General features: G+C 38.3%; 1 protein-coding gene across 3 annotated transcripts in view; it reads left to right on the top strand.

Annotated features, from left to right (window-relative positions):
- LOC126412103 (SET and MYND domain-containing protein 4-like) overlaps nt 1–27,305 on the top strand; it is a 138,903-nt gene that overhangs the window by 33,842 nt on the left and 77,756 nt on the right. Inside the window, exon 1 of one of the 3 annotated variants that reach the window (XM_050081534.1) lies at nt 21,414–21,544. The exons of the other annotated variants lie outside the window; for them this stretch is intronic. The gene's annotated coding sequence lies outside the window, so the exon portion shown is untranslated. Of the gene's footprint in view, nt 1–21,413; nt 21,545–27,305 lie in introns of those variants that run through there. 3 annotated transcript variants of the gene reach the window in all.

Here is a 27,305-nt window from a genome sequence, read left to right as displayed (position 1 = left end):
TAGATTCACCATTTTCACGGATGACACTACACTACTTATTGATAATTCAGTAGATAAACTTGAGGTAACGGCAAATAAGGTTTTAAATGAAACGGTGAACTGGTTCAACATTAATGGTCTTATTTTAAATTAGTGTAAAGCAAACTACATTCAGTTTCACAAAACATCCAAAGATGAGGAAATATTTGTAAAGATAGGTGAGCAGACAATAACCAGGGTAGATTCCTCAAAATACCTAGGCTTGCATATTGATAGCAAACTGAATTGGTCAAACCACATGGTGGATCTGTGCAAAAGACTAAGTTCAGCAACATACGCATTGTTTCTTCTTATAGAAATATGGAAACCATGAAGTCAGTGTATTATGGTTACTTTCATGCAATTATGGCATTTGGAATTATATTTTGGGGAAATCAGCCACTGGCTAAAAATGTACTGTGTGTACAAAAAAGAGCCATAAGGATCATGTGTGGAGTCCATCCTAGAGCCACATGCAGGAATCTTTTTAAGAAGCTTGAAATACTTACATCCACTGCACAATATATATTCTCGTTGATGTGCTTCATAAGGAAAGAAAAATCCATCTTTAAGCTGAATAGTGCATATCATCGTCACAATACTAGAAGGAAACATGATATCCACTATGAACAGCCAAATCTAAGTATGGTGCAGAAAGGAGTCCATTTCAGTGGCTGTAAGATTTTTAATGCCCTCCCTTCAAGAATTAAGTGTTTGGTAGATGATGATCTCTTGTTTAAAAAAACCTTACGGCAGTTCCTATTGCAAGGATCATTTTATACATTAGAAGAGTTCCTGAACTACAGTGTTTAACATTTCTTGTATTGTAAATTGAAAATGTATGCCCAAATTTGTAATACCAATAATTTTTGTTGTAAACATATATTTTGCAATATTTATTACTCTGTAACACTTATTATTTTGTAATGAATATAATAGAGGGAAACATTCCACGTGGGAAAAATATATCTAAAAACAAAGATGATGAGGCTTACCAAACAAAAGTGCTGGCAGGTTGATAGACACACAAACAAACACAAACATACACACAAAATTCAAGCTTTCGCAACAAGTGGTTGCTTCATCAGGAAAGAGGGAAGGAGAGGGAAAGACGAAAGGATTCCGCTCCCAGGATTGGAATGACTCCTTACCCTCTCCCTTAAAACCCACATCCTTTCGTCTTTCCCTCTCCTTCCCTCTTTCCTGATGAAGCAACTGTTTGTTGCGAAAGCTTGGATTTTGTGTATATGTTTGTGTTTGTTTGTGTGTCTATCAGCCTGCCAGCGCTTTTGTTTGGTAAGTCTCATCATCTTTGTTTTTAGATATATGTTATTATTTTGTAATCTTTATCTATCTCTAAAATGTATTTTTGTAGTGGGACCTAAGTTACTGTTTACTGTTTTTTGCTTTGTAATCTCTATCTATCTCTAAAATGTATTTTTTTGTAGTGGGACCTAAGTTACTGTTTACTGTTTTTGTTTTGTTTTATGTATTACCATAAATTCTGGCCAAAAGCTTGTAAAATTGACACGTTCCATATCCTGTGATAGTGTCACAACATGGATCACCAGAACAAGAGATAAATAAATAAAATAAAATACATAAACAAATAAAATAAATCACCATCTGACTCCTCTTGGTCAACACTATATTGTCACAAAGTAAGATCGATGACCTAGTCATCTTCCAAATTCTTCATTGGTGACAATAGCAACATTATCTTCTACTAGCCATTCCTCTACATCAGCAAGTTGAATATCATTCTGAAATGTTTGCAAATCAGTCACTAAATCTGCATTGTGTGACTCATTAGCTTCTGGAAGTTCATGTTCATGGTTTAGGCTAGGAAAACATTTCTAGATGATTTTTGTAGAGTAGTTTCTATAACTTCTTCCCAATCTTGCACAATTGTGTAAGTTGTATCTTTTATGTTAAGGCTTTTCATTGCTTCAAAAGTCTCACAACACTTTTCTGTATTCTCTAACAAAGTGCTGACATATTTCCTCCTGTAATGTCATTTTAACCAGTAACACCCTGGTCGATTGGTAGGATTACTAAATCCATGTTAGGGGGGGGGGGGGGGGCATAGCTTTTATCCCAACTTGTTGAAGCTCAGACTCAGAGGAGTGGCTTGGGGCCTTGTCTAAAAATACAATTATGCGGGGTGGTAGACTTTGTGATCTCAAGTATTTTTTAACAGTGGGAACAAATGCAACAAAAGCTATTCTTTAAACGAATTACCATTCATCAAAGGACTTTTTTGAGCTTTGTAATAAACAGAAATGCTGACATGTTTATAGTTTTGAAGGAGTGTGACTCGTGCATTGGACCTTTTGTGACATGAGTAAAATTGTTCGATAATGCTAGCACATTTTTTGGCACGAGGTGTAGATGGATGGTTGAACACATGGTCAGATAATCCCAGGAGTTGGTTAACTGAAGGCCAAATAACTGAGGTTCTACTGTACTTACAAACTGTTGTACCCAAGTATTTGTATGAGGTGACTGATTCAAATTTTGGCTTACTGATATTGCAGTCACAGGATACTACATCTATGAACTTTTAAAACCTGCAGCCAATCTTTTGACCCCTTTGAGTTCTTGTCAAGAATATTTGAGCAGTCTTTTTCAGACAGTACTTCATTATAGATAACTGCACATATATGAAAAGTCTGAGATTACAATTAACACTGTCTGCAAGGTCATAAATATACAATACTAAAATTTAAAAAAGTCATTCTTAAAGGAAATTTGTAGAAAGGCTTGGACTAAAGTAAAGATGTTTATGTTATAACTCAATGGTCCACTGACAAGTTAGTTAGTTACATGTTTCATGGGTTACTTGTGCGAAATATCATAAACTAGTCTCTTTATAGGGATTTAACTTAATTTATGTTTAAATATGGCTGCACATGTACTATTTGCAAATGACTTAGCTTTGTTCTCAGTCATTTAATATTACTAAACTGACTCAGTGATGCATTATGTATTTCAAGAGGAATAGTACATACTCTGCCAGCTGTCAGATACTTCCACCAGCAAACCTTGCCATAGTGACCACTTTCCAGTAAACCAGCAGGATCTCCAGTAACTACTCAAATCCTTAGGCCCATGCCAGAACATCCCCCCAGAGTCCATCTCTTTACTCACCCCTACCACTCCCTACACTCCTACCTTCTACAAGCTTCCTAAGGTCCATTGACCTAACCACCTAGGATGCCCCATTATGGGTGGTTACTGTGCCCCCACTGAGAGAGTCTATGCCCTTTTAGACCAACACCTGGAACCTACCCTCCCTCATAAAAGATACAAACCATTTCCTCCATCGACTCTCAACAGTTCCTGTCCCTTTACCATACGATGCCCTGCTCAGCACTATTGATGCCATCTCCCTGTACACTAACATTCCTTACCACTATTGAACAATACATTTCCCAATGCCCTACGGATTCCAAACCAACGACCTCTTTCCTAAATCACCATGACCAACTATATCCTCACCCACAATTACTGCTCCTTTGAAGGCATTACCTACGAACAGATCAGTGGTCTGGTTATGGGCACCCACATGGCACCATCCGATGCCAACCTATTTATGGGCCATCAAGAGGAATCCTTCCAAAAATCCCAGAATCCTAAACCCCTCACCTGGTTGAGATTCATTGATGACATCTTTGCTATCTGTATCGAAGGTAAGGACACCCTATCCACATTCCTCCAGAACACCAACAACTTCTCCCCCGTTTGCTTCACATGATCCTACTCAACACAACAAGCCACCTTTCTAGACGTTGACTTCCGCCTCAAGGATGGCTACATCAGTCCCTCCATCCATATCAAACCTACTAACCACCAGCAATACTCACCCCCACTTCGACAACTGCCACCCGTTCCGTACCAAGACGTCCCTTCCGTACAGCCTAGCCACCCGTGGTAGTCACATCTGCAGTGACGAGCAGTCCCTCTTGAAATATACTGAGGGTCTCACTGATGTACAAAAACAAATCTTTCGTGCCTTATCTTTCCAGTCTCCCACTATCTCCCAAACTCCCACCGTCCGGCCACAGAGGAGCATTCCCCTTGTAACTCAGTACCACCCAGGACTGGAGCAACTGAATTATATTCTCTGCCAGGGTTTTGATTACCTCTCATTGTGCCCTGAAACGAGTAATGTCCTATCCACTAGCCTTCCCACCTCTCCCACAATGGTATTCCACTGTCCACCGAACCTATACAATATGATTGCCCTTCCTTACACAACTGCTGCTCCCAATCCCTTACCTCATGGTTCATACTCCTGTAATAGATATAGATGCAAGACCTGTCCCATACATCCTCCCACCACCACTTACTCCAGTCCAGTCACTAACATCTCCCATCCCATCAAAGGCAGGGTTACCTGAGAAACCAGCCATATGGTCTACGAGCTAAGCTGCAACCACTGTACTGCATTCTATGTAGGCATGACAACCAACAACCTGTCTGTCTGCATGAATAGCCACTGGCAAACTGTGGCAAAGAAACAAGAGGACCACCCTGTTGCTAAACACTCTGCCAAACATGACATCTTCCATTTCAATGACTGCTTCACAGCCGGCACCATATGGATCCTTCCCACCTACTTTTCTGAATTGTGCAGGTGGGAACTTTCCCTGCAGTACATCCTACATTCCCATAGCCCTCCTGGCCTCAACCTTCATTTGTCACTATCCTCACCCATCCAGCCCCTTCCCTGTTCCCATTCCAGCACTACACAGTGGTCATTCCATCACCACATCAAGTCTTTTTACTTCTCTCCTTTTCCTCTACTTCCCCCCCTCCCCTCCCCACCTCTCCCCTGCTCAGCGTCTAACTTGCAGCACTTCACTGTCCGCCATCCCCACCACATTATCCCTCCCCCTCCCCACCCCAGCCTCCTCCTTACCCCCACCCAATTGCCACTTCCATTATACACTAGTACTACTGCTTGCAATGTGGCTTCAGTTGCCTGAGACTGCAGTCGTGTGTGTGTGTGTGTGTGTGTTTGTGTGCATGCATATGTGTGTCTGTGGTCGATGAAGGCCTTATTGGGGAAAGCTTTAATTGTGATAGGCCTTTTGTTGCGCCTATCTGCGACTCAACATCTCCTCTAAATGGTGAGTAGCAATTTTCCTTCTCATAATATTGTTACCACCCCCCCCCCCCCCCCACCCCCACCCCCTCCACGCCCCCCATGAACCATGGACCTTGCAGTTGGTGGGGAGGCTTGCGTGCCTCAACAAAACAGATAGCCGTACCGTAGTTGCAACCACAACGGAGGGGTATCTGTTGAGAGGCCAGACAAACATGTGGTTCCTGAAGAGGGGCAGCAGCCTTTTCAGTAGTTGCAGGGGCAACAGTCTGGATGATTGACTGATCTGTCCTTGTAACACTAACCAAAACGGGCTTGCTGTGCTGGTACTGCGAACGGCTGAAAGCAAGGGGAAACTACAGCCGCAATTTTTCCCGAGGGCATGCAGCTTTACTGTATGGTTAAATGATGATGGTGTCCTCTTGGATAAAATATTCCAGAGGTAAAATAGTCCCCCATTCGGATCTCCGGGCGGGGACTACACAGGAGAACATTTTTCTCAGGAGAAAGAAAACTGGCGTTCTACATATTGGAGCGTGGAATGTCAGATCCCCTAATCGGGCAGGTAGGTTAGAAAATTTAAAATGGGAAATGGATAGGTTAAAGTTAGATATAGTGGGAATTAGTGAAGTTCGGTGGCAGGAGGAACAAGACTTCTGGTAAGGTGAATACAGGGTTATAAATACAAAATCAAATAGGGGTAATGCAGGAGTAGGTTTAATAATGAATAAAAAAATAGGAATGCGGGTAAGCTACACAAACAGCATAGTGAATGCATTATTATGGCCAAGATAGATACGAAGCCCATGCCTACCACAGTAGTACAAATTTATATGCCGACTAGCTCCACAGATCATGAAGAAATTGATGAAATGTATGATGAGATAAAAGAAATTATTCAGATAGTGAAGGGAGACGAAAATTTAATAGTTATGGGTGACTGGAATTCGGTATTAGGAAAAGGAAGAGAAGGAAACGTAGTAGGTGAATATGGAATGGGGGTAAGGAATGAAAGAGGAAGCCGCCTGGTAGAATTTTGCACAGAGCATAACTTAATCATAACTAACACTTGGTTCAAGAATCATAAAAGAAGGTTGTATACATGGAAGAAGCCTGGAGATACTGACAGGTTTCAGATAGATTATATAATGGTAAGACAGGGATTAAGAAACCAGGTTTTAAATTGTAAGACATTTCCAGGGGCAGATGTGGACTCTGACCACAATCTATCGGTTATGAACTGTAGATTAAAACTAAAGAAACTGCAAAAAGGTGGGAATTTTAGGAAATGGGACCCGGATAAACTGACAGAACCAGAGGTTGTAGAGAGTTTCAGGGAGAGCATTAGGGAACGATTGACAAGAATGGGGGAAAAATACAGTAGAAGAAGAATGGGTAGTTTTGAGAGATGAAGTAGTGAAGGCAGCAGAGGATCAAGTAGGTAAAAAGATGATAGAAATCCTTAAGTAACAGAAGAGATACTAAATTTAATTGATGAAAGGAGAAAATACAAAAATGCAGTAAATGAAGCAGGCAAAAAGGAATTCAAACGTCTCAAAAATGAGATCGACAGGAAGTGCAAAATGGCCAAGCAGGGATGGCTAGAGGACAAATGTAAGGATGTAGAGGTGTATATCAATAGGGGTAAGATAGATACAGCCTACAGAAAAATTAAAGAGACCTTTGGAGAAAAGAGAACCACTTGCATGAATATCAAGAGCTCAGATGGAAACCCAATTCTAAGCAAAGAAGGGAAAGCAGAAAGGTTGAAGGAGTATATAGAGGGTGTATACAAGGGCGATGTTCTTGAGGACAATATTATGGAAATGGAAGAGGATGCAGATGAAGATGAAATGGGAGATATGATACTGCGTGAAGAGTTTGACAGAGCACTGAAAGACCTAATTTGAAACAAGACCCCAGGAGTAGACAACATTCCATTAGAACTACTGAAAGCCTTGGGAGAGCCAGGTCTAACAAAACTCTACCATCTAGTGAGCAAGATATACGAGACAGGTGAAATACCTTCACACTCCAAGAAGAATATAACAGTTCCAATTCCAAAGAAAGCAGGTGTTGACAGATGTGAAAATTACCGAACTATCAGTTTAATAAGTCACGGTTGCAAAATACTAATACGAATTCTTTACAGACGTATGGAAAAACTGGTAGAAGGCAACCTCGGGGAAGATCAATTTGGATTCTGTAGAAATGTTGGATCACGTGAGGCAATAAAGACCCTATGACTTATCTTGGAAAATAGATTAAGGAAAGGCAAACCTACGTTTCTGGCACTTTTAGACGTAGAGAAAGTTTTTGACAATGTTGACTGGAACACTCTCTTTCAAATTCTGAAAGTGACAGGTGTAAAGAGAAAGAGAGAAAGGCTATTTACAATTTGTACATAAACCAGATGGCAGTTCTAAGAGTCGAGGGGCATGAAAGGGAAGCAGTGGTTAGGAAGGGAGTGAGACAGGGTTGTAGCCTATCCCTGATGTTATTCAATCTGTATATTGAGCAAGCAGTAAAGGAAACAATAGAAACATTCGGAGTAGGAATTAAAATCCATGGAGAAGAAATTAAAACTTTGAGGTTCACCGATGACATTGTAATTCAGCAAAGGACCTGGAAGAGCAGATGAAGGGAACGGACAGTGTCTTGAAAGGAGGATATAAGATGAACATCAACAAAAGCAAAACAAGGATAATGGAATGTAGTCAAATTAAATCAGGTGATGCTGAGGGTATTAGATTAGGAAATGAAACGCTTAAAGTAGTAAATGAGTTTTGCTATTTGGGAAGCAAAATAACTGGGGATGGTCAAAGTAGAGATGATATAAAATGTAGACTGACAATGGCAGGGAAAGCGTTTCTGGAGAAGAGACATTTGTTAACATTGAGTATAGATTTAAGTGTCAGGAAGTCGTTTCTGAAAGTATTTGTATAGAGTGTAGCCATGAATGGAAGTGACATGTGGACAATAAGTAGTTTAGACAAAAAGAGAATAGAAGCTTTTGAAATGTGGTACTACAGAAGAATGCTGAAAATTAGATGGGTAGATCACATAACTAATGAGGAGGTATTGAATAGAAATGGGGAGAAGAGAAATTTGTGGCACAACTTGACTAGAAGAAGGGATCGGGTGGTAGGACATATCCTGAGGCATCAAGGGATCACCAACTTAGTATTTGAGGGCAGTGCGGAGGGTAAATATTGAAGAGGGAGACCAAGAGATGAATACACTAAACAGATTCAGAAGGATGTAGGTTGCAGTAAGTACTGGGAGATGAAGAAGCTTGCACAGGATAGAGTAGCATGGAGAGCTGCATCAAACCAGTCTCTGGACTGAAGACCACAGCAACAACAACAACAATATTGTTGGGATTCAATTCTGGATTTTCCATTGTTTGATTCTTATAAACATCAACATAAATAAACACTTAATGTCATAACGATGATGATAATAGACTTCTTAAAAAGATAAGCCATGATATACAATTATTTGTACTTTATTTTTGAGATGTATGTTTGAAAGATGACTTTGCACAAGAAGATCAATATATGACAGTATTTTCTTTGTTACATGTTATTAGAGGTAAATCTTTGGGTTTGGGCAGTTAGTAGTATGAGTTTGAAGTGCAAGGATAGAGTACAAGTTATTTGCATTATGTTAGCGTCGTGGCTGATGTTGATTTGTATTGTGAAGAGAAATGACTGAAAATATACGTGTTCAACACCAAAGTGTCCACCAATGTTCATATTATTTAGCAAAAGGAAATCAGCATCCTTTATACCAGTATAAAAAGTTACAATTCAGAATGGACTACAAGCCTACAATTTACAACAGAGGAGGAGAATAAAAGATGAGTACTATAAAAACTGTTTTTTCAAATTCTACTGTTGCTACCTCTCTCTGGATTGTGTCAGTGTCTCAGCATGGAAAGTACTCTGAAAATGTGACCAGCAACACAAATTATTATCTTACTTTAAAAGTAATAAATCTGCTTTGTGTTACAAGAGAGTGGTGATGGTCAGAATGTCCACTTATGAAAGCAGCCATGTCATATAACAACTTTTCTGAAATTTCTGCACAGCATTTTATATTGGCATGGCCAGCAACCTGATGTCTACCAGAATGAATGGCCAAGAACAGAGCTGACCACTTGGTGCAGAACACGAGAACTACAGGCTTGAGTTCAATGGCTGTTTCACAAGCCACGCCACCTGGGTCCTTATCTTCAGTGCAAGCTTTTTTGAACTTCATCAGAGGGAGTTATGCTTGCAACATGTCCTTCACTCCCATAATCCTTCTGACCCACTGTAATACACCCTTTACCTAACAGTCTCCCATTTCTCTGTGCTCTGTCTTGCCATTTCACCCCAGTCTGTGCTTTCACTTCATTATAATTGTGTGCTGCACGAACTCAGCGACTCAAGTGCCCATGTGTCATATGCTTCCTGCTCATTGTTTAAACTCCTATGCTCAGACTTCCCAGTATGTGAGAATGAAAATTTACAAAAAACTAAAAGCCCAGAACATTCTGAGTATAAATCCAGATTCAGTGGCGAAAAAAGGCTATGTGATACTATACTTCAGTTATGCTACTACTCAGTCAAAGATTTCATACATGATGAACCAAATATTTGAGAGGAAAATAGTTTATCAGTTGTCTTGTTATGTAAATATAGATGTCTTTTCACAAAAACGTTACATTAACCTTTAAACACTACTCTATCTTATTAACTATAATTTTATATCAGTGAAGTTGTATTGCCCAATTTTTGATGTGTCTCCTGAACTCTAATCAAATGATTAGCATTGTATATTATGAGATGAATAAATCACAATTTACAAGCCAATTCTGAAAAATACGAGTCAGAACAGTACACTAAATTCTTAGAAATCTTCCTGGAAAGGAAATGGGGTTAGTAGCCCACAGTGAGAAAAAATTTTAAGTATGCCATGCTAGCCTAATGTGTTACCACAAAAATTGTTCATATGCACTCATCAAATCTCTTGTTCACCTTTTAGTAGCCACAAATTTTATGTCTGGCAATAATTCTTCAGAAATCCTTAAATCCATGGATCCTCAATGGCAGATTTACGTAAAATTTCTAATCATCCTTAGAAAACCCTGGTTCATTCTCACCACCAGCTTTTTGTTGTATTCACCAAAGAAATTTGTCACCCAAAATAAAAGGTAGCAGAAAGTGAACCTACTATTAAAGAAAAGTGGGCACTGTAATTCAGTGATATGCTTGTACACCTTCAACCAGACTCATCACCAGGTGAATACTACTAGAGTCAGTGATGATTGATAAATTTAATAGTTCAGACAAGGCTGCTGTTAAACAGTTTAAGAAAAGTGCATCTGAAAAGATCAGTGAATGGTCTCAAATAATGCAGGAAACAAGAGTTACAAACAAATACATTTATTGGCTACAATGTACTTCTGACATCAGTTGTAAAGCTGTTGGAAACTGTTAGCAAACACTTCTTGTGGAATCACTTGAAGTGCCGTGGTCATGTGTTGTCGAATATTTGCATCATCACAGCAGATAAAACCTGGTGTTACCAATGTGATGCAGGGACCAAGAGACAGTCAATGGTAAGGAGTTCATCTTCCCTGCCTCCCAAAATGAGTGGAATGACAAAATTCAAGATCAAAATGATGTTGATTGCCTTTTTTGATGGCAACTGCTTGACCCTTGATGAGTTTATACCCGAGGGAGGTAGGGAAGATGATGAACACCACACCACTGACTATCACTCTCTCTGAATCGTATTGGTGGCATCAGGTCTCATCTCTTGTACTGATACAGACATCCAACAACCTGTAACCACAGTGCTTTGAGCAATTCCACGAGAAGTGTTTGTTGACAGTCTCTGAAAGCTTTACAGCTGATGTCAGAAGTGTGTTCTAGCTAATGGTGATCACTTTGAAGGTCAGCAAAGGTATTTTATTTGTAAATCTTGTTTCTTTTATAGTTCAAAACCATTCACAAAACTTAAGATTCACCTTGTAGTCCAGTCTAAAATAACAATAACCACTTTGAGAATCAGCATTGACTGTCCGGTAATCACTCGTCAATAGCTTCAGGCCTAAACTGCAATAACTATAGATTTGTGACAACTATGACAGTGGTGACAACTGGTCAAAACTGGTCATTAACTTCTGGGCAAAGATGTGCAGCTGCTCTTACCCATGATCAGCAGATGAATGTGCATTTATGATCTATTTGCCAGATGCACAAAGTAGCTCCTAGTTTCAGTGCTTCATATGGCATGAGTCATAAATATCGGCAGATAGCTGGACTATTTTAATGTCTTATGGTGGAAGCATAACAAGGTTACTGTGGTGTGAGCCTCCTATGTGGTGAATGACCAGAATGATGTGGTGTCACTGTGGAGAATGCTTAGTTGGTAGTGCCTCTGTAGTTGTAGCTGTGTACTGTCTCCAAAAAGTGTACAATGCAGGTGCAACTATTTAGTAGTTGGCCAAATATGTAGCGACTCTGTTGACACCTTTTGTACTACAATACGAATGCTATCACTATAATTCAACAAATTTTATTAAAGGATTAAAATGCTTCAATTTAAGGGTTCTGGTATACTGATTCTTTGTCAGTGACTGGCACCAAATTTGAGTTGGTTGCATCATTATTATGCATTTGTTAAGCTATACTTACTTTTATTTGTTTTGAACAAATTTATGGTGCATCTTGGGTAGTGCACTTTCACTGATAGTGTTGAATTGATTTATGGAGGATTCTGAAGAAAAAGCACCTAATATTGAATTTCTGATGGTATTCTTGAGATATGTTCATGATGCCATCATATTGTGGCCTCATGGTGAAAGTTAATTGATGGAGTACTCATAATTATCAGGTCCCTCCAAGGGAACATTAAGTTTACTATTGAATGGGTATCTGCTGTCTTACTTTGACAGAACAAAAGAGGGTGTCTAGCATATTTTATTTACCGTGAGCCCACCCGTACAGACTTATACTTGCAGCTTTTCAGCTGCTGTCATTCTTCACAGACTATGAGAGTCCCTGGAATTCCACAGAAACTTGTCTAAGAGGAGGCAAGTTGCTTAAATTGACTTTTTTTTTATATAGCAGATTCAGTAAATTGGAAGACTTAAGCACAAAGTGCTAAAAGGTACATTAAATATAACATATTTTTAATGACTGATGTTTTTTCCACTCAGTATATTTTTGAAAGTAAAACAGTTTGAAACCTAACAGCTAAGCATATAACATTAGCATATGCAAAGTAAATCTTTTACATTTTTCATATTATTATGGCTGCCACAGTTCTTGAGTTAATGATCTGAAATCACATTTTTGTATGATTCAATTAAACATATCCAATAAGTTAGGAAATGAAGCTGTGAAGTATTCACTGAATGTATTTGTATTCACTTACCAGTACCAAAAATGTTAAAATATTAAGAATTTTGAGTAGAAAACAAGTCAGAAGAACAGAATACCTATCTATGTGTCAACAAAAGTAACTATCAAGAAATGCCACTCTTTAAAACTGGAGGAACAATAAATAAGGTTTAAAAAATTGCTCATACAACTTTGATGCCATACATATACCATATTTGTTATAAAACTCTACATTGGATTGTGGTAAACCAAAGTCATGGGTCACTTTCATGCCTTCTATTTTTTAAATGTTTGGTGTCATAATTGAAGTTGAGCAGAATATGTTATGATAACTACATTTTTGGGCTGTTTTGGTAACCCAGGCCAGCATTCAACAACATGAATTTAGGAAAATTCTCAAAACCATGGGCATATTGGATGACAAAGCTGACTTAACAGCCTAGGACTCAACCAAGGCAATGTATGTCTCCCTAGTTAGACTTGGTGTTGTACAGTCATGCAAACTAGAATTGCAAAATTTGTAACTGTATGACTGCGCCTTTCATTCTGTTCCATTCGACAGATTTCAAGATTTTGCAATATCCTGGTGGGGGGAGGTCTATTTTGATTTGATATTTCACACTTTTTTCTGTTTTCTAAAGTAGAAATTAAATTTTCTCTTTCCAGCTGTTGCATTTACGCCACAGCTGAACACACTTCACATTCTTCAAGGTCTAGTAAAATCACTCTGCGATTTACAACTGTATGTAGTCTCACAAAAAGTCTTGTCTGAGCATCGAGGAAAGGTAGACTACCATTGTCATTAAATTGTGAAGTGGGGAAAGGGGGAATTGAGGACAGATGTTAGACTAGTGAGGAAGAAGAGAAGCATTCTGGGAATTTGGGATGGGTATTGCATGTCAGGGTGTTGGAGCTCTTCTTTTCTGCAGCTCGGTAAAGGCTATATGAGGAAGCAACAGAGAAAAGATAGGGGCCAATATTTTGGCACCAATCTGTGAAAGTTTGTATTAGCTTTCACTGCAGGACAGCATCAAAAGTGCTACCACACCAAGCAAATGGCACAATTTCTTGTGAACATTCTAACAAACATGCTGACCCAGATTATGGAGTGATAGCTGAGGCTGAAGTACATCTTCTCATGCTCATCTATGGTGAATTTACAGTTTAGAAGAATCAAATGAATTATTTCTTGTAACATGTGAGAATTCTGTAATTTCTTGGAAGTCTTCAGTGCAGATACCAGGAGGGGCGAAATACTCCTTCTTGACCCAGTGTCTAGAAGATACCTATGTGACAGTCTGTAGTATTTTGATTCATAGGGCCCATGCAGTGTCTGAAGCTGACAGCCTTTGGGATGAGCTAGTATACTTAACGAGACTGTACTGAGGAAAAATACTGGAGCACAACATCATATTAAGAAAGCTGTACATGTTAATGTATGAAATCAACCTCATGAAGAGATGAGAGACATGAAGTTTACAGTTTTTCTTCCACATAAAATGTTTCTTCACAAATTGTGAGGAACATGGAGAAACATCAGCTGAGAATTACTGTCTACCTGCCAAGACAGCAACATTCCTGAGTGCAGTGAAGGGTGATTTGCCTTTGCAAATGGTAGAAATCTACAAAATTTTATACCAATACAGGAAAATTTACACAGGCAAAACCACACATACTGTACAAGATGGTGCACTGTACACCGTGGCATACCTGCCTTCTACAGATGAGCAAATCTGTGGTGGCTAAGAACTGTGTTTCCACTAGCCCAGGCACTGAACACAGCTTCATTCTTTTTGGAATCTGTTTTCAAAGAAGTAGCGGAAATACAATTGAAAGACAGCCTCATCAACTAGAACAAGGGCCTCCGTCCAGTCATTTCATGGAATTATCTTATTTTATATGTTCTCTCTCACAGAAATACCTGAATACCTGTTCTGAGTGTTCACTCCCTGACAGTCTGCTACCTGCCACAAATGTGAACAATGAACCACCAGACTAAAAATCATTGTGGATTTATGGTGTCACTATAACCTCTGTGTTTGTTTACACTTGGTGCTTGTAATATATTATCTTTGATACATGAATTTTATGCATTACGTGTGCTGTTGTGACAACTGACGTTTATTATTGTTTCTAGTGAAATATTTTAGTAAAATTTTCATTCAGTGTTTTAACTTCATTGAGTGTTCCAGTGGCCATTTGAATTTTTGGTTTTAAATAATAATTTTGTGAAGTTTTGTTGGTATTGTTATTAGCTGCGGTGTAGTAGTATTAATACAAGTAGTTGCTTTCTTAGTAGTTCTATAAATAGTTCTACTGGTGTAACTAAACTTCGGTAAAGTAGAAAGACGTATAGCTTTTTTCAGTAACTGTAAAATTTTACCATGAGTGAGAAGTGTGGGCTTTGTCATAGGTTTGTGAGTAGTGGGTTATGGTGTGGGATTTGTTCAAAGTGTTATCATTGGGGGGAATGCAGTAGGGAAGCCAGTAGGCATTATAGTGAGATCCTCTCCTGGGAATGCAGAATCTGTAGTAGAAATAAGTTGATAGAGGAGCAGAAATAAGATCTGTGCCCTTCAGGTGCAGTTACAATGTGCAAAGGAGGAACTAGATAGGTTGAGGAGGGTGAAGGGTGGTGGGAAATGGGAACTGGCACTTAGCAAGAAGGCAGCTAGGAAGAGGAGGTATTCAGACAGTTATACTTTGCATATATACAATAGATCTGACCAACTGTCAGAGTTGAGTGGAGAGGAGCCTCGTGTAGCTGTAGATGTAGGGAACATGCAGCAGTCCTCAGCAGTTAGGAGGTGTAGTTTAGTTGCAAAGTCCAACAGAAAGAAGAAGGTTCTGTTGCTAGGTAGTTCGCACGGTAGAGGTGTGGGCCAGCAGTTGCAGAAAGTGTTGGGGAGCGAGTATCAGGTCACCAGCATTGTGAAGCCTGGTACAGGGTTGGCTCAAGTGACTGACAGCATAGGGGAGTTATGTAGGAATTTTACGAAGGAGGATCGGGTAGTGATAGTGGGTGGAGCAGGAAACAGTCTTGACAGGGATGGGGAATATGATGTAGGTGGTGACCTGGTAACGATAGCTACTCAAACTGGTGGCACTAATGTGCATTTTGTGCAACTGTTACAGCATCATGAACGGCCTCATCTTAATGCGGCTGTCAGGCACGTGGGGCTGGGGAGGGCGCTGATGGCAGAGATCATGGGTCACATCTCAGTGCTGCCAGTTGGGTCTATCAGTAGATCGGGATTCACTAAGCATGGCCTGCACCTCAATAGGTATGGGAAGGGGAGACTGGCAAAGCTTATAGGTGACAGTGTATTGGGTGGTGGGACCACTCATGGAAAAATTCCTGTACTAGTTGGTGTTAGAGCTGTGTCTTTTTTTAGATTGAAGTCAGCTGATAGGTATACCTGCTTAAAGGAAGTCCCTCTGACTAAGTGGTCACCTTCTGAGGATGTAATGTTTCCAAGTAGAGAAGGAATAAGCATATTTCATCAAAATATAAGAGGTATTAGGGATAAAGTTAGTGAACTGCTTATAGATGTTGACTCTGAAATTATTGGCATATCAGAGCACCACTTAAATAATTTGACAATTCAGAGGCTTTGTTTACCAGGATACAGATTAGCTGGCTGTTTTTCAATTAGTTTCTTGTGGGGTGGGTGAGTGGCTATGTACGTAAAAAACAGTATTCCATTTGAGTCCATAGAGGTATCACGGCACTGCACCGAACAGATATTTGAATGTAGTGCAGGGGCAGTTGAATTTAGTGAAACTAAACATCTAATTGTTGTTGTTTATAGGTCCCCTAGCTCTGATTTCAGAGCATTTCTGCTCAAGCTAGAGAAGGTTCTTGATTCACTTTGTAGGAAGTACCAGAAATTAGTTATATGTGGTGACTTCAATATAAATTTTGTATATGATGGTGCAAGAAAAAGGATGTTGATAAATCTCATAAAATCATATGATATGATGTAGACTGTGTTTTTTCTGTCTAGGGTGCAGGGGAACAGTTGCACACCTATAGACAATATTTTTATTCATTCTTAATTACTGGATGGGCATTCTGTTAGTAAAAGGGTGAATGGCCTTTCAGACCTTGATGCACAAATTTTAACACTAAAAGGCTTTAGTACTCAAACAAATGTCACGTTTAATTTCAAACTATGTAGGAAAATTAATCCAACAGCAGTAGAGAGTTTTCTAAACTTTGTCAAGAAACAAGAGTGGCAGGTTGTTTATAGTGCCGATAACATAGATGACAAATATAATGCTTCCAGAATGAAATTTTCACTCTGCAGCAGAGTGTGCGCTGATATGAAACTTCCTGGCAGATTAAAACTGTGTGCTGGACCAACACTCGAACTCGGGATCTTTGCCTTTCGCGGGCAAGTGCTCTACCAACCGAGCTACCCAAGCATGACTCACGCCCCGTCCTCACAGCTTTACTTCTGCCAGTACCTCGTCTCCTACTTTCCAAACTTTACAGAAGCTCTCCTGCAAACCTTGCAGAACTAGCACTCCTGAAAGAAAGGATATTGCGAAGACATGGCTTAGCCACAGCCTGGGGGATGTATCCAGAATGAGATTTTCACTCTGCAGCGGAGTGTGCGCTGATATGAAACTTCCTGGCAGATTAAAACTGTGTGCCAGACCGAGACTCGATCAGAAGGTAGGAGACGAGGTACTGGCAGAAGTAAAGCTGTGAGGACGGGGCGTGGATTGTGCTTGGGTAGCTCAGTTGGTAGAGCACTTGCCCGCGAAAGGCAAAGGTCTTGAGTTCGAGTCTCGGTCGGGCACACAGTTTTAATCTGCCAGGAAGTTTCATATCAGCGCACACTCAGCTGCAGAGTGAAAATCTCATTCTGGACACATCCCCTAGGCTGTGGCTAAGCCATGTCTCCGAAATATCCTTTCTTTCAGGAGTGGTAGTTCTGCAAAGTTCGCAGGAGAGCTTCTGTAAAGTTTGGAAGGTAGGAGACGAGGTACTGGCAGAAGTAAAGCTGTGAGGACGGGGTGTGAGTCGTGCTTGGGTAGCTCAGTTGGTAGAGCACTTGCCCGCAAAAGGCAAAGGTCCCGAGTTCGAGTGTTGGTCCGGCACACAGTTTTAATCTGCCAGGAAGTTAAATATAATGTTTTCCTTAACACATTTCTCTTGCTCTTTGACAGTTGTTTTCCATTAGAATGTTCTAAATGGGGTAATAGCAACAATAGGCAGCCTGGTAGCTGACTAGTGGGATAAGGATAGCTTGTAGAACAAAGCAGGAATTATATCAGAATGTTAGAAGTAGTCAAAATCAAGCTACAGTAGCCCATTACAAACAGTATTGTAAGGTGCTTATAAATGTTATTAGGAAGGCAAAGAGTATGTGGTATGCAAATAGAGTGGCTAATTCACAGGATAAAATTAAAACCATATGGTCAGTTGTGAAGGAAGTGTCTGTTCAACAGCACAAGGTCGATGATATAAAGTCTGTTCGCAGTAAAAATATTTCTGTTCCTGATAAATCAGATATATGTACAGTATTTAACAATCATTTTCTGAGCATTGCTGATGAATTAAATAAAAATTTAGTTTCTACAGGGAATCATATGACTTTCTTGGCAAATGCATTTCCGAGGCTGATGTCTGAAATACTCCTCAGTGATACAGGCAAGAGGGAGATTGAGTCAATAATTAAATCACTGAAGACTAAGGACTCTCATGGTTATGGTGGAGTGCCTAGCAGAATATTAAAGTACTGTGCTGCACATGTTAGCCCTGTACTTAACCATACTTGTAATTTTTCCTTTAGGAATGGTCAGTTTCCTGAATGATTAAAGTGCTCAGTAGTAAAGCTGCTCTACAAGTATAAAAATGGGAAAAGGGATAATGTAGATAATTTTAGAACTATTTTTATGCCATCAGTGTTTGCAAAAGTTATTGAAAAGGCTGTGTATGTAAGGATAATTGATCATTTTATATCACCAATTTGCTATCAAATGTACAGTTCAGCTCTAGAAGTCATTTAACAACTGAAAGTGTTATTTTCTCTTTTCTCTGTGAGGTTGCGGATGGGTTAAACAAAAGGTTTCGAATGCTTGGCATATTTTTTGATTTAACTAAGGCATTTGATTGTGTTGATCACAAAATATTGCTCCACAAATTGGATCATTATGGAATATGGGGTGTAGCGCACAATTGGTTCACCTCTTACTTTAGCAACAGACAGCAAAAGGTCATCATACACAGTGCTGAGAATGGCTGTGATGTGGTGTCTGAGTGGGGTATGGTCAAGTGGGGGGGTGCCCCATGGATCAGTGTTGGGGCCTCTCCTGTTCCTTATTTATATAAATGATATGCCCTCTAGTATTACGGGCAACTCTAAAATATTTCTGTTTGCTGATGACACTAGCTTAATAGTAAAGGATGTTGAGTGCAACATTGGCTTGGTTTCAAACTGTGCAGTTCATGACCTAAGTTCAAGGCTTGTAGAAAATAAACTAACGCTAAATCACAGTAAGACTAAGTTTTTACAGTTTCTAACACACAATTTAATAAAACCTGGCATTTTAATTTCACAGAATGGTCATAAGTTTAATGAAACTGGAGAGTTCAAATTTCTAGGTGTTGAGATAGATAGTAAGTTGTCATGGAAAGCCCACATTCAGGATCTTGTTCAAGGACTTAATAATGCCATTTTTACTATTCGAACGGTATCCGAAGTGAGTGATTGTTCAACACAAAAATTAGTCTACTTTGCTTATTTTTATTTGTTTATGTCATATGGTATTATATTTTGGGGTAACTCGTCCCATTCTAAAAGGATATTTTTGACTCAGAAGTGGACAGTTCGGGTAATAATTGGCGTAAGTTCACAAACTTCTTGTCGACGCTTGTTCATGAGTCTGGGTATTTTGACATTGGCCTCTCAATATGTATATATATACTGTCATTTCTTGTTAACAATATTGGCTTATTCCCAGGAATAAGCAGCTTTTACTCAGTTAATAATCAGCAGAAATCAAACCTGCATTTGGATCGGACTTCGTTGAATTCTTGTGCAGAAAGGTGTGCAGTATACTGCTGCATCCATTTTCAATAAGCTACCACTCGAATTAAAAAAAAATCCATGTGTTTTCAAATCAAAACTGAAGAGTTTCCTCATGGGTCGCTCCTTCTATTCTGTCGATGAGTTCCTTGAAAAATTAAGCTGATTCTTGTTGCATTGTTGATTGCGTTTACTTAAACTTATGGACTGACTTTTTCCAGGTTCATAAACATTTATTTTTATCTGTTATTACTTTTATGTTGTAATTTCATGTACTGACACGTTCCATGACTTTGGAGATTTGCTCCTCAATTTGGTCCTACGGAACTTGACGTGTAAATAAATAAATACCAATGCAATCTGTTATGCATACATATTGAACTCCCCAATATAGATTAGTAGGTGCCTTTTGATTTATTTATTTGGTCTGAGAAATCATTTTAGTACATCATTTGTATATATGATACATGACAAGGGCAAACATAATTAATTTATGATTACAGTAGTCATCGTGATGACATGTTCAATACAATCAAAGTACATAAAAATGTAAATTGACTATCTACATTGATTCAATTTTTCATTTAGATGGTTAAGGTGTATCTTCACTTCAAATCCTCCAGAATATGTATACCTAGAAATTTTGTGTGGTTTATTTTGAGACATGATTAACAAAAAGTAAATTCAATATGAAATGACATAATACATAATTAACAATATTTGGTAAATGAGGTTTACTTACTATAATGTTACATAAATTCAAGAGACAGAGTAGAAGTGGTGGTCAAGCAACATCTGTTACCTTAAATGTATTAAATGGTGGTATGCATTTTAAAGAAAAAGGCATATGGTTATGTTCTAGAATTCCAGTATGGTATATTTCTGCTTTGTATAGGCTACTACTTACTGTGTTTGCATGTAGGCTCAGCTATGTCTAGTTTCATATTTGTGGACATCAAAGATACATTTGAAGACTTTTCTTTTTTTAAGATGCTCCCTTTTGTAAAAAGTAGTATTTAATACACACACACACACACACACACACACACACACACACACACACACACACAAAAGACTGAGGCAGTATTTTCAGATTTTTAAAAAAAGATCTACAGTAACCTCTACATTTAGCTTTCTTTATCATACTGATAATCTTTTTCAGTATTTCATTTTTTTTTAAATTGCAGATCCCCCCCCCCCCTTTCCGAGAGAGAGAGAGAAATTATTTTGTACATTGCTAGGGACTGGATACTATCATGGCACATTGTCGCCGCCCTAATGAGCAGCTTATATTTTGCTTGAGAATCCTAGCAGCATACATGAATGAATTCAGTTTTTCATTTAGATGGTTAAGGTGTATCTTCACTTCAAATCCTCCAGAATATGTATGCCTAGAAATTTTGTGTGGTTTATTTTGAGACATTTTTCCTTCAATGGTGAAAACAGGGTTTGCAAGATGGAGGTTTTGTGTTCTGTGATAGTTAACTGTCATAGTTTTTTCAGAATTTATGACCAGCCTGTTGGTTTTGAACAACTGTACTAAGCCATGCATAACCAGTGTTGCATCCCTGCAAATTTTTCTCCCTGTATTATATAATTAGAATATTAGTGTCATCTGCAAAGAGCATTGTGGTTCCATCATGTAGTTTATTAATCGAATCATTTACATATGGCAGAAATATGACAGGTCCCACACCTGACCATTGTGAGACATCATACTTAATTTTTTGCTCATTACTGCAAAAACTAGATATTTTTTAGTTTCACTGTCTATATACTTTATTTCCCTAATTTGTAGTTGACTATTGAGGTATGATTGGATTTACCTTTCAGACTGGCCTCTAATTCCACAATTACTTAACTTATGCAAGAAGATGTCATGAACATGAACATTAACATCAAAGGTTTTACTAAGATCAAGAAATATTCCAGATACATGTTGCTTATCATCCACTGCTGCTATTATTTCATTCAAAAAGGTAAAAATTGCTGACTGGGTTGACAATCCATCTCTGAACCCATGTTGTGAGTCATTTATCAGTCTTTCTTTATTTAATAATGCTATTAATCTTCTAAGGGACATTTTTCCATAATTCTGCTTAAGTCTGAAAAAACTGAAACTGGCTTGTAATTACGAGTTTCACATTTTGCACCATTTTTATGCAGAGGTGTTATTTTTGCACTTTTTAGACTATTTGGAAATTATGAATTTATTATGTCTGCTAATGGTTCCATAATAAATGTCATGCTACCTTTGATGATGGCATCTGGTACATCATTAGCACTCCCTGAATATTTATTATACGATCCTTTTATAGTTTTTGACAATTCTTCAGGCATCACTGGATACATGAATAATGGATTTGCACACATTTTTCAATCTGACTGTACTCTTACTGCCTGGCTGTTTCCCATTATGTGTATTTATCAACTGCTGTGCTATATTTGAGAAATAATAGTTGAAAGCACTAGCCATTTGTCTGGAGTCACTTAGTTTATTGTCATTCATAACCAGCTCTATGTTACTATGGGAATGGGTTTGGTAATTGGGATATAGAAAACTTAATTCCCATATATGTTGTAGCTCGTATATATTTATACTTGACACTGTGTCCATACAGAATGAAGTATAACAAAGAACTGACTAAAGCAAAGTTAAGATGGAGGCTCGACAGAGCACTTAGAGTTCACAGATCTTAAGTTTCATGGTTGATACAAACTATCGATGTCACACAGCCCCCCCCCCCCCCCCCCACCCCTCCCACAGTACAGAGTACCACAGATGTCCACGGGCGAGGGCGTGTGGGCGTCGACGTCAGTGGAAATCGTGCGCGTAGGCAGGCACTCCACTGGTACTTCCATCTGGAACAAGGTGCGTTTTGCAGGCGGAGCGGTGAGAGGCAGGTCCACTTCATAGTTAGTCAGCTACTGTGTTTGGATGAGACGGCGGCCAACCCGGGAGTAAGCAGGTGGGGCAGTCGACGGCTTGGTGGAGGCGTGTGTGGCCCTTAAGTGGACTGAGCCATCCATAGAAATGAAAGCACCTAGAGATGTTCTGTCACACTTGCGTGGGAGTTTGAGGTTGTGTGCAATGTTGATGTGTAAGGAACCGTCCGATGGAGGGACCTCGGCATCTGTCAAAAGAATGAGCACTCGGTCGTCGAACGTCACTATAGAAATGTCATTCACTCAGTGCAGTAGCACACTGCAAGACAAACTGTGTGTTTGTCTCTGACGTTGGAGGTGAGAGCACAAAACCTGCACAGGGTGAAACAGGGGGCGAGGTCAGGAAACCAGCAAACAACGGCGAACTGTCTTCAGCAAAAGAGGTGTGTGGTGAGGCTGATGGGAGCATGTCTTCATTCTTGATTAAGGATGGATCATCTGCAGAGTCTGACTGCAGTGGTGTGAGACCATCAGGGTCGACAAAAGCTGGTTTCAGGCGATGCAGAGAAACTAACTGTGTTTCTGTATAAGGAGGGGGGCAGGCAGGGGGTACCTGCTTATAAGCACACGCACATGGTTGAAGCTATGGGAACAGGATCGGTAATCAGGATATAGAGAACTTAATTCCCATATATGTCACAGCTCATATATATTTACACTTGACACTATCGACGCCACACTGTGATTAAATGACCTGGCAAGGTTTTTATTCTTTGAATTACACATTAGTTTGTCAATTTTTTAAAATAACTTGTGTTAGTATTCATTTGTATCTTTTGAAGTAGGCAATAAAATCAGGACGAATATTTTGCTTGGAGTACTCATACACTATCCTATGATTTTGACACAATATCTTGATCCCTTTTGTAACCCACTTATTTGTTTTTTGAACAGAGTTGGTGTAGTTGTTTTCTTGGGGAAAGCTATTTTTAAAAAGTGCTTAAATGTTGCTATAAGCTTATCATAATTTTCATTAGTATTGTTACAGTGGTTTACACCATTCCAGTTTTCACCCTTCAGAAGAAAACAAAAATGTTGATTGATTGATTTTCATTGTTGTAGAGACCTCAGAGATCATCTGAGGCATTACAAAAGTCAATATTACATAGTATAAATGTTACACAAATAATTACAAAAACAAGAAAAATATTACACAATATAAATATTACACAAATAATTGTGGTACCTTCACACAAAAACAAAACAGAGAAACTTCTGGTACAAATTGATATTGCATAGTAACTTTAGCCAATTACAGACTTACTCATATACAGAAGCATATAAAAACTGATCACAAAGTGTAGTCATACCACATTCTTTGCCTCCCTTAAAAATTCATCAGTTTCATAAATGCTGAGCTCAAGAAGAAATTCTTTTACTTTTTTTTTGAATTGTTGAATTGGAAGTTCCCTGATATGTTGGTGTATGGCATTAAAAAATTTTATGGACTTGTATTAGAAGCACTTTGTGTTTTTTTATACATTTTTTGTATTGAAATTCTTTACAGTGCATTGTATTCCATGGGGTCCTGAGTTTCCTGCAAGCCCCTCATAAGAATGTGAGAATAGTGATCATTCAAACCCATGTTCAGCACTTGTGTGTTATAGGCACATTTGCGTGCATTTATCAAAAAGCTGGTCAATTATAAATGCAAAAGAAGCAGTTTTCCAAGTTGTTTCAGTTACAGCTGAGCTTATATTGAATGACTGTAGTATATTTATAATATCATCTTTGAATTTATTGGACACTGAGAAATCAATATTGAAGTCACCACATATAATTATATTTTTCTTGAAAGTTCCTTCATGTGATATCAAACACCTTTATGTCTCCATCTGGTGACTTGTACATGCAAATAACAATTGTATTTTGTCTTGGTAATTCAACTGTAGATAGTTCTATAGCTTTCTCACTGGTCAGATTATGGAGTTTAGTTACACTGTTGAATTCAATATCTTCTTTAACATATACACAGGTACCCCCATCACTTAATATTTTTTTTTTTTTTATTTGTCTTACTGAGCTACCCACTCAGACATTGTACTGCACTGTTCTATTGAACATATTGTAAAATGCCTCTAGATTGAAGTAATTAATCATTAGCACAAATGTCGACAAAATTTACACATCATTTTAGGTAATCCTTTATGGTATAAAAACACTTGTCAAACAAATAATTTTTTAGGTGTTCCTGAAGGCACGTATTTCACTTCTGTCTTTGATCTCTTGTGGTAGTTTATTGTATAGTCTAATTCCATTATATAGCACACTATTTTGGTTTTTTGTTTTGTTTTTTCTATTGAGATATAAGTGGTGGCTGGATCCGATTCCATGTTTGTGCAGAGACCTGTTTGTTGGGTACTGATCAATGTCTCTTTTAATGTGGGTCACTGTCTGCAAAATGTAGTCACATGGAACAGACAAGATTACCATGGATTTAAACAACTAGGTGCAATGAGTTCTCTTGCTACTTTTTGTCATACAAGACTTGTTTGCAGGTTTGAACTGAGGGATGTATGTCAGCTCTAACATATCTTGTTTATATCAGTGATCAGTAAATTGTAGGACAGAAATATCATTTAGATCATTTAACATTATTTCTATTTCTTAAGTTTATTAGACAGTGACTGGAGATCCTGATGGTGCAATTTAAAATTAGGCACAGGGAATATATCATTTCTTGCTTGACTGCTTACCTCACTTTTTGTACTAGTGTCTCTAGTGAAAATCCTAATTTTTTTCCAGGGTGGTATTCTTAGTTTTTGACATGTGGCTTGTTGGTTCACTGGATTTGGGATTTTGCCTTTCTTTTGTTGAGATATTTCCAGTTTTCACTTTATTGCAGTCCTTTTCCACCTGTCTATCCATTAATGACTGCCTTGCTCTTGTATTTGTTGGTTTGAAATTCAGCTTGGAAAGTGTGCTGCTGTTTCTTCCTTTTTGCTTGATTCTGTTTATATACCAGTCCATAAACGCCTGTCTGTTTACTTTCTTCTTTCTTTCTGCTTTATTTTTATTTATTTATTTTGCTATGTGTATGAAAGAAACAAGCCTATTACAAATGTGTATCTCTCCTCATTTGTTTAAATGTAGAACATAAGTTGTATATTAGTTTCTTTCCAGTCGTTTGATTTCAAATTTCACAGTCAGTTTCTTCACACACATTTGTGGCAGTACTGATTTTTTCTAACATGACATAATTCAAAGATAATTTTTCCATTTAGATCTTGGGAGTTATGCCTAAGAGGTACTGGATGAATTATTAAATTCATTTTGTGTTTTAGTTTAAGTGTGCATTCCAGAGAATCTATTACATTTCTCTGCAACTCTCCCACAGATCTTTCAGGAGCCACCAATAACGATTAACATATAGGTTCCTGAAGTCATCAGATAATTTGTCCACATTTTTTAAAATAATTTCCTTGATTGGTGCACCAGGTTTTATAGCACTTGGCACACAGAAATGGTTACCTAATTTGTCCTGCATTTTATTCCCACAGTTTCTTCCTTAGCTGTCAGATATGATAATAACTTTATCTCATTTAGCAACAGTTATTTTATATGGCATCTCAATGAATAAACACGTATGATTTCACACTCAGAAGTCAATTACTGACTTGCCCTGGCAATGGCTGGGAGGTTCTCAGCCAAAACAACAAAAGAAGAAATGATGATGCCCTGGATGTATATCTGAAATACTATAATTCACATATAACCAGCTTTTTCTAAATTGTATTCCACTGCAAACTATTCTCATATTTAAAATAAAACAATATTTCAGTGTACTGTGTTATTGACAAGAAGTTTCAGGCACAAATAAATACTGTTGGATGGGTAAATCTGTTTTTCATCTTATGTAATAGTGTACTGTATTATCCAATATCATATGGTATATTTGTGCTGCTGGTGTGATCAAATCAATGAAATAAAGAAATTTTATTCCAAAAGTTCTGCAGAGCAGTATTGTGATGGTCTACAATCAAACCAAAGAACACAATGCTACTTTCTGAAATAACTTAAATAAGTCATAAATAATAAAATTTTTGTTAATGTTAATTTTTGTTTACTCTTAGAAGAAGACAAAGCATAAACTATTACCAAAAACCTGATTATTGTACTGTTCATGAAACAGTGTGGCAAAAGTCTCCAAACACTTTGGCCATCTTACACTATTAAGATTTCTGGCAAAGTGAGTCACAAATGAGATTAAGAGAATTTAGTCCATGGAGAGAGTCCAAAGAATTTTAATGGATCATAAGTGCAGTGGTCCACAAGTTGGGACACTCTTTCAGGAAAATGTCATAGGAGCCATATGTTCCCAGGTCCATTGTTAGTGATGTTATTGTAATATGGAAATGTCAGAGGAGCACTAAACCAAACAACTCTCTGGTTGTGTCAAGGAATTAACAGATGAGGTCTACTAATGATCACACATCACTGTCCACTACTACAGAATATCTTCCATTGTTGGTGACAGAACAGTCCATCAAGAGATGAAGCAACTCAGTTTCCACCACCATGTTGCTACACAGAAGCCACTGATTACAAGAATGAATATGCAATAATGCTGTCATTGGTCTGTGGAGCTGTGGAAGATGGTTTCATAGAATGATAAGTTGTGGTACATGGTACTCAGAAGGGCACCCATGGATATGAGAGATGCCTGGAAAAAGGTATCATCTGAGTGTATCATACAGTAGTGGAACTGACATGATAATCTAGGACTGCTTTTTCTAGTTTGGGCTCAGACCATTATTATTACCAGCAGCAATTTTTCTACAGTCTGATGAAACT

The sequence above is a fragment of the Schistocerca serialis genome, chromosome 7 (assembly GCF_023864345.2).
Source record: "Schistocerca serialis cubense isolate TAMUIC-IGC-003099 chromosome 7, iqSchSeri2.2, whole genome shotgun sequence".
NCBI classification, from domain to species: Eukaryota; Metazoa; Arthropoda; class Insecta; order Orthoptera; family Acrididae; genus Schistocerca; species Schistocerca serialis.
The sequence above is the reverse complement of the archived record's forward strand: the minus strand, read 5'-3'. Positions and strand labels throughout refer to the sequence as shown.